Below are 8,545 nucleotides of genomic sequence, written 5' to 3' on the forward strand. Positions count from 1 at the left end.
TGAAATTTGCATCTATCAATAGTACTTGTTCAAGATCTGATACTTCCTACCATGCCCCCTGGTCATTGAATGTGTACCCTTAAATGCTCCAGTAGAAATGTAAACTTTTCTCATGGTGCCCTTTACCAGTGAGAAAATGCCTTGGTGCCCTTGCCTTTTCAATACGAAGCATACCGGCCTGTTGTTCCATTTCACAGACTCCCTTTTTCAAGTACGCTTAGCTTCACTTGAACCAATCTAGATCAAGAGCCCAAAGTTAAAAGGACAACCCGACACAGACAGACTAGATACCAGTAGCCTTGAACTTGACCAAGTCGACCCTCAATTAGACTCAAACTGTGAGGCACACATATCCAGGCAATGTGGGCCACAAAACAGTTGTTTTCGCGTTTCAGTAATTGACAAAGAACTAGATCCGTCACACGCAGTTACCAATCCGACCTTTTCCTCCAATGGAAATAAACCACATCGGGCAGTAAAACTGGGGCACGAAGTCAAGCTGCGTTTTGGGTTAAAGGATTTGGGTACCTTTTCAAAATGTCCATAGATTTACATTAAACTAACAGGGTTTGAAGATAATGATAGTGGAAAGCTTCCCTTCAAATATTACTTACTGAGGTGCTGTAGTTTTTGAGAAATGAGTAAAACAATGTCATGAAAATACGTTTGTAAATGATTAAAATAATTTTCGTCTCGTGAGACGAAAATTATTTTCATGACATTGTTTTACTCATTTCCCAAAATCTACAGCACCTCAGCACGTAATATTTTCAAGCTTTCTACTGTCATTATCTTCAAACTGTGTAAGTTTAGTGTACATTTCTGGACATTGTGTTTTTTGTCCTACAAAAGTTACATCGCATCATGACTTTCACCATGGAGCAAGCATACACTTGAAATTGAAACGGACTGGTAAGAATCCTAACGAACGGCTAAAACACTTGCCTAAAAGCACGTGTGATATAATGTGAATAAAAAAATTATAAGCAACGAGGTTCTGGTAACCCAACTCAACTGACGCAATCGCACTAGAACAAGTGTGTGTACATTGGGTCTATAATTATGTAAAGTGTCAAAATAAACGCCGTCGTTTGTACTGTGGCAAACTATCCACGGGGTTGTTTACGAACATGGTTTGGAAACAGCAGGACCTATCTGGGCACGAACAACAATTTATGCAAAACACCTGAAAACACGTTCACCGTAAAGTTAGCTTTTTATACTAACCATCTGGAAAAACCTGACCCAAAACTGTGATAAAAATGTCCACATGTTTTGATTTGAGCGCGGGGTCCTTCCTCTGTGAAGCCAAATATTTTCCATGGTGGGTATTCCTATATGAAGAAATTGGACATCTTTCAGGCACTAGGCTCAGTTTAAAGGCACTTTAGGTTATTACTCAAGGTTACCGTTAGCATAAAAACTTACTTGGGAACGAGCAACGGAGAGTTGTTGATAGTATAAACCATTGTGAGAAACGGCACCCTGAAGTAACGTAGTTTTTGAGAAAAAGGTAACGTCTCACTCAAACATTAAAAGACTACAGCCTTTATTCGGCATCTGAATTTTATGCAACAAGGGTGTTTTTCTTTCATTATTTTCTTGCAACTTCAATGACCAATATTGACCACAATTTGACTATATGCATATGTTGGGATAAACCAGGTGAGAAAACTGGTCTTTGACAATTACCAAACGTGTCCAGTGTCTTTAACTTTGATTGCAAACTTACCAGTATGTAACATCAGTTCTTACAAGTGAAAGGTTGCTTGGATGACGAAACCAAGAGCTGAACTATTTTCAACAGAAATCCAGAAATAACTTCAGTTCGTAAATGTGTAAAAAGGTAGACGCAATGTCAGTGAAACTGAGCCAAAATCAAAACAGTTTCATCAGTAAGCCGCTCGTCCGCGGGATCTTTGTTTGTTATCTTTACGATCGTCAAAAGTTGTACCAGCCGTCAGCCAACAGTAATAGTTTGCACAAGTGCGTGTTACCCGCAATTACCAATGAATGCATCGCGTGACTGGAAATCGGAGAAGAAAAAAGAACCCAACTTTTGTAAGACTGTTTTCGGTTCAATGCTGATTGCTCGTTGTAACTTTCAAAAAACTTGCCTCGCATAAAAGGTTAACAATTTCAGCCCACTTTGGTACTTAGCTTAAAGGACTTCTATACTATACGCGCCTATACAAAACTGTTCCTTTGAAAGTTGTTTGTCTACAAACGCGGCTCAGTCCCAAAACATCTTAACCCGCCAAAACGCCTTTGTCAACCGACTTCACTTTTGGATACTTCAAGAGCTCCATAAACAATATAATTTACTGATGCCTGTTTTATTGATAATTTTTTGTATGTAATAATTTTCTTCCTTTCATATCTTGAATAACTACCAGGCGGGTTCCCACGACATTTTAATGTCGGCAAAACCTTCAGAGGATTTTTAATGAGCGCAATACCTTTGTCGGTTGGTCGCCGCAGTTGCATTTGTTGTTCATAAACAATTGACCTAAGTTCAATCAGCAAGCCGCCTCGTTCAACAGATATAAAACCGTTCAAAAGCAACGAACACATTTCCGTTTCCGACATGCACACTCCTTAAGATGATCAGAGCATACTAGTCGAAAAGTTGAGTCGTTAACCACCGTTTCTTTTCAGAACTAACACTACTCAAAAAGAGATATTAACAAAAAGTGTTACCGCAAACCTGTCTTAGGTAAACTTCCACCATTCAAAGTTACATATCCTTCTTATGGACATTACTCATTGTAGAGACAGAACATTTTCGTAAGAGGCAAGAGAAGGATCACCTTTCGAAGTGTAATTGAATAACATTATATAATATTAGAGACCAATTATAAGAACTCACTCCGTGGAAGTGCAGTTAAAAACGATCCTATATATGAGCTAAAGAAGCAGTCCCAAACGTTTCTACCTTCCGCCCAGGTAGTAGTTTAAAAGCAAGACAGTCCTTTTCAGAACTGAGAAACAATCCGCAAAATCTACTCCGCGGCAGTAGAATAAATATAGCAAGACAGTTCTCCAAAGAACAAACTCTACCTGGCAAGTAGATATACACACTGTGTTAATGTTACCGCAGACCAAATAGTATCGATACCTCACCATGCAATGCCTCAAATCCCATGTTATAATATGACTGATATTAAAACATGGTTGACATTCATCATAATGTTTCCCCCGCCAGAGATCCCTATGTATCTGCTTCAACAGACCATTTCAGGATATTCGTCTGAAATCCTGGTAAAGCAGACTGTGGCCACGCGCCAAATGTACCTATGGAATGCTAGTCGCGTGTTATGTGGTAGAAAACACCACCCACCCAACCTCAACTATCCCACATCATGCCGACATATTCCCGCTATGTACTCTGGTTCACAAAGGGTGTTCCTCTTTCCCCCACAAAAGCACCTGCCTACAAAATAGGTTTTCCATGTGAAAGAATAAACTTTTCACACTTTGCCGAAACTGGATTGTGTATGACCTATTTATGTTCAGCACGTACACCCTTTTTAGGTTTGTAGTCGGTGTTTTCCTTATGTGTTAACATAATACAGGTGGATAATTCATAAGTACCTGAGAATTTTCCCCTAGTTTACAGGAATCATTATTTGACCCATTTTAACAATAAGGTGGTGGGTCACACCATCACACCTGAAAGTTGTAATGCAAATTATCCGCCTAAAATGACAAAGTATATCAGGCACGGAGTGCTGAGGGCGCAACAGACTGATGGTTTGGATAGAACGAGAAACACAATGACCGAGTTATCGTGAGGGTGCAAACATAGACTGTAAAGTTGACCTCGAGAGTGTGCGAGTTTTCGCGAGAATCTGGACTTCTTGATGTGCACCTCGAATAGGAGCTACCGCGTGTGTTGTGGCAATTGTTTGGGGAATAGTTTTTTTAAGTTTTTTTTTTAAGAACTTTTCTTTAAGACCTGGATAAATATTCTCAACGCTCTCATTAGAGCCAAACGAGAACAGAAGATGATGACGAAATTTCAGTGTTATATGTGGGAGGAAAACCCCAGAGAACTATTCCAGGGAAAAACCCACGCAGTCAAGTAAGGCACTGAAAACCAGTCCCGGCACAAGGTGTCTACATGTGGTGGTCTGCCAAGGGAGTAAGATGGGCCCATTGCAATAGGCATATTATTCGGGTGGGATTCGAACCCACGACATTTGTATCTAGAGAAGTGTCTAATACCAACTTGCCTTGAGTTTTGTTTAGACATGTTTGTTCACACCCAATTCAATATACATATGAGGACGTTTCTTCACAGTGCAGGAAGACGACGATCATGGAAATGAACTTTAAACACGCGATTTTTTTAGGATTCAGATATAGATTGGACTTTCTTGCCTTTTACTCAAAACCCTGACATTTTTGTCTGCGTGTAAACTGAAAACAGCAATGGGCGTGTCGGACAGGGGTTGGTTTGGGGCGGGGTGAAGGGGCCGAAAGTTTTCGTCTGAAAAGGGCTTCGACGTGCAACAAATAACACGAAAGCTTTTGAGTTCACGATTTTAATCTTTGCTGGTAACTCTTTTGTTGGTAGGCCATTCACCTACATATACCTTCACAATAAAGCTTTATTGTGTGTGCTCAACAAACCATAAAAAGGTAAAACATGTTATCCGGCATTTCCCTGGGTTCCTATGTCAGAAAGTCAACTGAAATCGTATACACTTGGACGTGGGGAAAAAATACACCCTGCTGTAAATATACCGAAGGAGAGCAAATTGTTGAGGATAGCTTGAGCATAAGGCTAGAAACACCGTTTTCACAGCAGTGTTCAACTGGGCTCCAAGCATTATATTTCGAACGTGTCTGCCAAACACTCACACCCATTGGTGATAATGGCCCCTTGCGTTAAACGTCAAATCTCATTTTACAACTTTTTCCACACTTTTTTTCTTTGACTTCTGTCGTAAAACTCTGTTTTTACACGCATAATTTGTACTTGTCAATTTGAACCTTTGTTGGGTTTTTGTTAAGGTAAAAGGCCCAAGGCGAAAAAGCCTCTCGCGTGAATGGTACTTTTGTCGCATCGGGTGTTTTGTAGACAATAAAAGAACAGGCAATAAATATTACAACGTGAAGCCAGAAATTATTACGGGTAATATATATACGGGTACAACCTACTACAATACAACACTGTTGGATTCGCCTATCTTGACTTTATGAGTGCACGATGTAACAATTTTCTACCTCCATGGTGTTACACAGGGCTAGCTTAAACATGAGTTTCAAAATGTTCCAACATGATACAAAACATTGTCAAATTTGTAAATTGACAGTGCCGTCAATGTCTTGTCTCCTGGCAATCATGACTAGTGATGTTCACCCCTTAGGGACCAGACTATTTCTCTACAGCCCTCGGTTTCAATGACACCTTTTCAAAAGCACGGCTCGGAGCTTGTGGCTCTCGTGCGTTTAAAGACACTGGACACTATTGGTAATTGCCAAAGACCAGTCTTCTCACTTCGTGTATCTCAACATATGCATCAAATTACTAACCTGTGAAAATTTGAGCTCAATCGGTCGTCGAAGTAACGAGATAATAATGAAAGAAAAACACCCTTGTCACAAGAAGTTGTGTGCTTTTAGATGCCCGATTTCAAGACCTCAAATTCTAAATCTAAGGTCTCGAAATCAAATTGGTGGAAAAGTACTTCTTTCTCGAAAACTGCGTTACTTCAGAGGGAGCCGTTTCTCACAATATTTTATACTATCAACCTCTCCCCATTACTCGTTACCAAATAAGGTTTTATGCTAATAACTATTTTGAGTAATTACCAATAGTGTCCACTGCCTTAAAGGTGAATGGCTAATGTTATTCCACAATGGTAAACCCAGGGTCGTCTCCAAGTCAACTCGTAACCGAAGTGATTCCCTTGTACACAGGCTGTGTACCGAAGACAATTCGGACCAATTTGAAAATTGTTTTACAAAACCTTCCAATAATATTGTTTCCAATTGAAAAAACTGCAATCAGTCACAAAACAATTGTCGTCCCTTTTGATTAAAGGTGTTATAGAGGATTGGTAGATCTGACATAAAAGTTCATGGTTTGTGCTATCAACCACGGAATAACAAATGTACAATTTGTGGCTGGACTCGCTCTGCGAGTCAGGAGAAAATATTGAAAAACCATGACCGTGCCAATTTTCGGCATGTGAACACATTGTCCTGCTTTTGGTCGTAACAAAAGATATCAGCTGTTGCAGGTATGTTAAGTTTTCAGATATAGTTTTGTCTGATATCACTTCGTTTATGAGGGAAATATTTCACAGAAAGAAGTGTTTCATACTAACTTTATAATCGGTAAGATTTGAGACTATTAAACAATTGTGTTTTATCCTTACCAATTCTGCATAATACCTTCAAAAAGGTAAAATGTCTAAATGGTAGTGATTTGATACAACTAGTGAAACTTAATTAATGAGAAAAAACTTACCATTTGAGAGACTTGTGACGACACTGATGTTTTTCACTTTCCCAAAGTTTTCACTTGAAATTCAATAGATATTCCAGTCCGCTTGTCCGAATCTAACCAATCAGAGAAAATACCATCTATGTGTTTCAATTGTTGGTAAACAGTTCTTTAGTAAACAAAGTCAACGTCCAAATCGCCCATTGGTAATTAAAAGTTATTCTGATTAATAAACGTAACACACACGTCAACGAGATTTCCATTCAAAACAAATACCATCACACGAGGGCAATCGTATACACGCAGTGGCTAACGTTTCCAACTCAATCGGGAACTGCTGTGAAGGAGTTCGACGTTCGAGTTAACATTCTCACAATCATGAAAAACAAAGCCGGTCTTTACATACGACACTGTACACATCAGCAACACACCCGTCTAAGTTTTGAACTAGGAACTCCAAGCTACACACCGTCGATTAGGACTGCATTTGTCCGTCAGACGTTTTTACGTGTTTCGTGTGAATTCAACACCTGCATGTTTCCCCTACATGCGTAAACACAGAAACATGTGGGTAATTCCCCTGCACAGTATACACACTCGAAGGTGTTCAGTTTTCAGTAACACTCTATTCTCTTAGTTGATTAACAAGCACTCCACACCATGACAACACCGCTCTCAACTATCATGAGCCAAACAAAGATTCGGCGAGATTCCGCAATATAATAGCAGTCTTTCCGAAGAACTGTTTTCGCAACATGAGTACAAATCCCTGGTAAGGCTGGTAAAAGTAGACGTGTTTGTGAGAGTGACACCGTTCTGATCTCAAGCTTCCGGTAAAAAAACAGCAGTCACACCTCACCTGTACCTGGCTTTTGTTGTCGTCTTCCCCCCTTTTATGATCCCGGTTTGACAACAAATCTGTAGCGCGGTCAGAACAGAAAACCAGCACAAGGCAAACGCTTGTGTTATCTGCTCTCTACTGTGTAATTCCCCAAACATATCCATTATATAGTGCAGGGACTCGCACAATACCAGCCAAAATATTATGGTGCTGTACAAGAGAGGTACTATTGTACTGCCTTTCTTCTTTTGGTTGTAGTCTTTGTAGCATGCCCTCTTTGGTTGGCTGTTACTGGAAATGCAATGTGCCCATGTCATTATACAGTGCCGAACGGATAAGTCCTTTTTCGGCAGCCACATACCAAAAGCTAAGAACAAAGTGTCATGGTCGTTAAAGTGTCATGGAAATTAAATTTGTTATTTTGCGACAGCAAGTTCCTGAAGTTTAACACTAAGGGTAGAACCTAATGATCAACAAAGAGGGTGTACGCATCAAAGACCTTTACCAAAATTAACCATCTTGTTTTTCTCACATCCAACTGAATGTTACCAAAACGAGGTTTGTATGACAATTAGACATGCCCCTCCGTGTGAAATGACAAGAACATATATCATTAACACTGTGTCGGTATCGGGAACCAGACATATATTGCCGGCACTGGAATATGAGCAAAACATAGTACCACCGACCACTTCTTGAACACATACTTTAAATGCGTGAAAATGATTCGTGATTTTGTTTACTCTAACGTGGTTAATACCCCGATGTTCTGTTTGGATTTTTAATGTGTTGTCTTTAATTGTTTTATTTTGTTTCTCCTCTTTTCTCAAATATGTTGTTGTTGTAAATTATCATGAATGTAATTATTTCAATATCAAACCATGTTCTTACCATCGTAATGGGTAAAACCAAAATTAATCAATAATATCAACCCACCGTGTATCCACGTTGGATTAGTCATTCCATGATAATGCGTGATATAACTCGGTTCATTGGCCAGCCTAATCGTACCATGATCGTAGTCGTACGTTGTTAAGGCAGTTGACTCAACTTGCAAGTTGCAAATAGACTTCGTTTTGTTACCTTTGCTTTTCTTTTCTCCCCTTTTTAACCGCAAATGGACCAATATTGCAACCTGTGGTCTCCTAACAATAGACAGTTTGCTCTCACATTTGCAGTTAGACTATATTGAATGTTACGGTAACAATTATATGCACACTAGAATCGTGGGAATTGACTAAACGCAC

The 8,545-nt window shown here is 39.5% G+C and overlaps 1 protein-coding gene and 1 long non-coding RNA gene across 3 annotated transcripts in view; one reads left to right on the forward strand and one right to left on the reverse strand.

Annotated features, from left to right (window-relative positions):
• The window catches only part of LOC139940559 (uncharacterized), a 61,184-nt gene extending 54,607 nt beyond the window's left edge, over positions 1–6,577 (reverse strand). Inside the window, exon 1 of the mRNA XM_071936863.1 lies at positions 6,482–6,577. The gene's annotated coding sequence lies outside the window, so the exon portion shown is untranslated. The remainder of the gene's footprint in view (positions 1–6,481) is intronic.
• Positions 1–8,545, forward strand: part of LOC139940561 (uncharacterized) — a 40,191-nt gene that overhangs the window by 14,279 nt on the left and 17,367 nt on the right. The gene's annotated exons all lie outside the window — the stretch shown is intronic.

Source organism: Asterias amurensis, chromosome 8 (genome assembly GCF_032118995.1).
Source record: "Asterias amurensis chromosome 8, ASM3211899v1".
NCBI classification, from domain to species: domain Eukaryota; kingdom Metazoa; phylum Echinodermata; class Asteroidea; order Forcipulatida; family Asteriidae; genus Asterias; species Asterias amurensis.